Source organism: Mytilus californianus, unplaced genomic scaffold (assembly GCF_021869535.1).
Source record: "Mytilus californianus isolate M0D057914Y unplaced genomic scaffold, xbMytCali1.0.p SCAF_2, whole genome shotgun sequence".
NCBI lineage: Eukaryota > Metazoa > Mollusca > Bivalvia > Mytilida > Mytilidae > Mytilus > Mytilus californianus.
The window spans coordinates 105,130,268-105,135,857 of record NW_026262668.1 but is presented as its reverse complement, the minus strand read 5'-3'; the positions used below and the strand labels follow the sequence as shown (position 1 = coordinate 105,135,857).

Below are 5,590 nucleotides of genomic sequence, written 5' to 3'. Positions count from 1 at the left end.
TATATCTGCATCTTACGGCTGTACTCCGTATGTTACATTTGTATCAGATTAAATCAGAAATACGATACCTATTATCCCGCTCTTCGTTTTGTTATAGTTATTGAATAATCAAGCAGTGTTCTAAAAAAAAAGTGTATTTGACCCTACTAGACCCGAACAACATATTGTATAGACACCTGTATATTGTTGAGAACTGTGTGTTGACCTCTATATATATCATTTTGTTATATTTGTCGTTGGATTGCTGTATCATTAACGAATGTACCCAACATCTACAATCATTCATAAAGTTTTAGATCCGTTTGATGTACTTTAAAATCAAACACTTGATAACAAATTATAACTTAGAGAGATCAATTGCGTTTCTTTCTTTACAAAAGAATGTCTTGAGGTGGAGATTAATTGAGAGAGATGTGCCAATTTTTTTTGGAAAAATAAGAATAAACAAAAAATGTAATAATTTACATTTTTGAACTCCCCTATTTTTTTTAATTTTTTTTATGTGTATTCAATCTTGAAGATAAGCCTCATCTAAACGAAGTATATTGATCTGCATCTTATTAATTTTTCCTGTTTAGGCACATAATTAAAATATGATCCTCAATAAAATCGCACTAGAGTGGTCACTATAAAACAAGACTAAATATTTAAATAGTTGTTATAAATACCAATGAGCACAAAACTAATCTTAAACTTATATTTATTTTCAGAAATGTCAATAAATAATTATCTAGTTTGACTTGAAGACATTTATTTAGTATTTACATGTACAAAAAATCCAGATTATAGCGCAGTAAGAACAAAGAGATTTTGCCTATGTCAAGTGTTAAGCAACAATAGACTCATTTGTTCCTTCAAGGTACCATAATTCACTTAGGAGTGAAATATATAACTGGTAAATATAGATCTTTTGATAAACATGCTAACAGTATTGAGCGAAAATCAATTCCGTATTTGGCGCACTTCATTTCCTTGGAAAATAAAATTGATATATCTTAAGAATAACAAATTTCACAAAAGGACTGCAGCCTTTCAGGAATGGTTATCATATATATATATATATATATATATATAATGCCTTATGAAATTGCCGTGAGTCATATGAATTAATTGTATATTATCGGCGTATTCAATTTGTGATATAAATTTGATATAGTGTCATATAATGTAACGTTATGTAGCACATTTTAACCCTTTCCATATTGAAATTGATCAAATAGTTTCCTTTTATGATAATCACCCAAAATCACCTAAAAATGATTCGATCAATATCAAGTGTATGGGTTTAAGACTGTCCTTCCAGTGTTAAAATACGATAAAATTAACAGTGGTAACATAAAAAAAAGAATGCGATGTATTGTTAGTCGGATAAATCTGCTTGAGATTACTCACTAACTTTTAAGCTACATATCGTTTCAGTTCCATTTAGTAAAAGGGCTAGATGGTTATCAAAATATCATACCATACAAAACAATTTGTTGCTTATTTGCTATTTCTCCAACGATCTTTAGAAGAGTGATTAATTATACTACTGACGAAACTGAAGCACCAAAATCCTTCTTTTTTAATGCAGATACACATGTATGAGCAAACACTATGCAATTAATTTGTTCCTTAACGTTCCAGTAATCATTTTTGAAATATTGAAAAGCTTTAGACAAAAAGTTAAATATAAAACCATTTATGTCTGATATAATTTTGTCTGGACTTATAAACTGAACATATCTGTTATACTTTTAAAAGTTGTAAGTGGGTCTTAAAGGAGTTTGAAGTAATGAGAATAATTGGTAAAAAAAATAAAAAATTGAGAAAAAAAAAATGAGCAAAAAATTAAAGAATAGAGAATAATGGGATGCTAAAAGATATAAAGAAAATGGCGAAAATGATAATGATTACAAAAATAAAGACCCCCTCTCGCATTAAGACCCTATTATATGAGGGAATAGGTCAAAAAGTGTTTTGAATCCCCATTTCTTTGAAACTTTTATCTAGATTGAGAATCACTAAAAATCGACAAATCGTTGTCCGGACCTCTATTTTTCCAAGTAAACCTCTCCTTCCCTGTACGCCGGAACCTGATTGAAAATGTCTTGTTTTTATAAATGCATGATAGCTGATCATCTAACCTTTCTTTTTATAAGGAACTACCTATTAGTTATTTTATGAGCTCATTTCTCTGTTTTAATTTCCTACTTCTTATTTAAAAACTATATATAATTTAAACTAAATGTGGAATTGGCAAAGATTGTATTTAGCCATTGATTTTGAATACTTTTGTACTATTGAATGAGGGTGTATAGATCAGCTTTAAGGTGAATTGAAAAATGTAGCTTTATTATTAGTCATATTTTTGCATGACCGATTTTTCCGGGACAGTATTATATTTAACTGTACGACTTTATTAATCAAATCTAAATATTTTTTTCTAACTAGATGGCAACCAGCGGAACAGGAATGTAAAAACACATTAAAAATGTGTTTATCAACACATGGACGTCACCTATGGTATTGGTTTGAGCGGTGACGTCATTCAAACGAGATTTTACTAAACGCAGTGTTTACAAAGTACGAATACTGAACTACGATTTTTACTGTATCTGTCATGTATTTCTGATTTAGAATGCTAAATAAATAAACAAAAATTTTAATGATTTTTGAATAGAATAAGAAATAATATATCAACTGTATTGTTTTAATAAATTCATAATACAGGTAAGAGATGCAGACGGGTTTATTTCGCGCCTACAGCCATCCAGGTACACAAAAAGGTAAATATTAAGAATATTTCACGAACAGAGCGTGCAGGAGATTTAAAAGCAGCAGTAAAGTTTTATTTTCAGAAAATAAACATTTTAACATAATCATTAATTTTATGTAACTTAACACAGATTTTATTATTCAGTTTGTTGATATTGAGTTAAATTCCATCATGCTGCTTTCGTTATGCGATTCATGTTAACTGTCGAATAATGATACAATACTTTCATTTTCACTGCAAGGGCGGGTAATTTCTATTGTATATGCGGTGCATTTTCACAGTAGGAATCTTATATAGTTTCATCAACTAGTCTTTTTAGGCGACTCGCTCACAAACCAATGAAAGACAAAAGGATTTGATAATGTTTACTTTGAGAGTGAAAATCTACCGAATTACAAAAATGAATTCCGTAAAAATCGTATTTTATATTGCTAAAATATTCAATTTTATTTTTCAAATAATTCGCCAAGATACATGTAGGGTAAAATGTATTCATTCCAATGACATTTCATTATTGAATACATACGCCGTGGAAAGTAAGGCACAGCAACGGCCATCGAAAAATCTGCTTAAGTTTTCGGTTTCAGTCTATATCTAGGGTACTATGTATACATCAAATACTAATGAAACGTCATTAATGGATGCATATTGAATAATAAAGAGCGTTCACATAACGACCCTCATTTACGCTTGAGCGACTGTAACGTTTTCATTTTGGATTTATATTTACAAGGTGCTATACATCAAGGGTAGCAAGTCATTTCGTACCTTGAGCAGTTCGTACCTCTGCCATTTCGTACCCAAAATTACTATTTCGTACCCAACATTTACCATTTCGTACCCACGAAAAAAAAAACATTTGGTACGCTATGGGCCACTGAATGCATCTACCATTTCGTACCTCATGGACTAAATACATGTTTACCATTTCGTATCATATATTTGTAAAAGTTATCATTTTTTCAAGATATAAAACATTTTGAGATGATTTTATTTTTTTTAAGTGTAACATAAACAAAATTCATCCAGCCGTTTCTGTCAGGAAATGCTGTGAAAAGGGACACAATTAAGCTTATATAATATCTCATAGGTGCTTTAATTTTAAATTTTAGGCATTTCTTGTGCATGTAAATGAATCTTCCACGAGGTACGAAATGATATACGTACAAATCTTCCATGAGGTACGAAACGGTATACATATAAATCTTCCATAAGGTACGAAATGGCTCACATCAATGAGACAGTTTTTACCAAGAAATCAGAAACATATAAATCTTCCATGCGGTACAAAATGGCATACATATAAATCTTCCATGAGGTACAAAATGGCATACATATAAATCTTCCATGAGGTACAAAATGGCATACATATAAATCTTCCATGAGGTACGAAATGGCATACATATAAACTCCCATGAGGTACGAAATGGTATACATATAAAATTTCCATGAGGTACGAAATGGTTTACATGTAAATATTCCATGAGGACCCAAAATTGAACTGTGACGTAAACAGTAATTTGACATAACCGTTCGCTCGCAATAGAAGCAGGATACCAGGAGACTATATGCGTCTAGTATACGTATATCGCTTCGTGTTATCTGTACACCTGTATTAGTATAGTTAAAAGGTCGATTGCAGGATAAATAAAAAGCTCACTCTCACAACTTCACTTATATTTCACGCTTGAATGACTTTGGATAATTTATTTGTCGCATGAATCTTTTTTAAAATAGTGCATACATCTTACACAGTACATTAATATATGTTTGTATGCCTTGCATATTTTTGTTACAAATAGGCAAATACGTAATTTTAGAATTACGATGTCATAACGAGATCAGTTTATTGTGTTACAAATTGTTTTAACGGTTCTATATCACTGATAAAACCGTACAGTTGATTCCAGACGTTGCTGCGTATCGAAGCGAAGTTGGTAGATATAACGTCCAAATATTTTTCTTCAAAGACTCATGGCCGTAACAGTAAGTATGTAAACATACGTTCGTTTATCATTCAGTAAGTACAGTGCGAGTTAAAATTGAAATTTTATAATTTATATTGGTGACTTAACATGCATACAACGTGAACAATACATTTTTGTATACAAATTGTGTACTTAACTCAGCATATCTTTAATTTCTCAGCTTGTTGTTGTTTATCGCTTAAGAACGCACAACGTCCGGAATCAATTATACCCCGTGTATATTGAAGTATAAAGCACGAACGATAAGTTTGGATTTTTAAATTGTAAATATCATCAATAATAAAGCCACCAAATGAATATTGTCCGTTTTTGCATGTCCAATTAACACATAAAACCACAATGAAAATTCATTGCACATCCAAAAATCTCGCATCAGAAATGATCGCACTTGCAGTGATAATGCATCGCACTCATCGATGCATGATAAGATGTGAACCAAGTCAAAAGATTAAACCAGATAACTGATGAATGCTAAAACTATGAACCAAAATCAAATATTACATTTTGGACAGGCACATAAAGAATGAAGTGGGGTTAAACATTTTTTCTATCGCATAACCTTCCCCGTTATTAGGGTCTATTGTGCAACAGTTTTATAAACTGTAAAAGTACAGAGTTTACTATAGACGACTTGTTAATTGAATCCAATCAATCCAGGGGCGGATCCAGCCATTTTTAAAGGGGGGGGGGGGGGGGGGGGGTTCCAATCCAGGATAAAAGGGGGGGGTTCAACCATATGTCCCCATTCAAAAGCATTGATCGTCAAAAAAGGGGGTTCAAACCCCGGACCCCCCCCCCCATGGATCCGCCACTGCAATCGGTCATGTATTACGCAAGATTTTGA

At 31.8% G+C, this 5,590-nt stretch overlaps 1 long non-coding RNA gene across 1 annotated transcript; it reads left to right on the top strand.

Annotated features, from left to right (window-relative positions):
• Window positions 1-665: 665 nt before the first annotated feature.
• LOC127728556 (uncharacterized) lies at window positions 666-2,648 on the top strand. The gene is made up of 2 exons (XR_007994177.1): window positions 666-895; window positions 2,434-2,648. It is a non-coding gene; the product is annotated as an uncharacterized LOC127728556 (long non-coding RNA).
• Window positions 2,649-5,590: the final 2,942 nt, after the last annotated feature.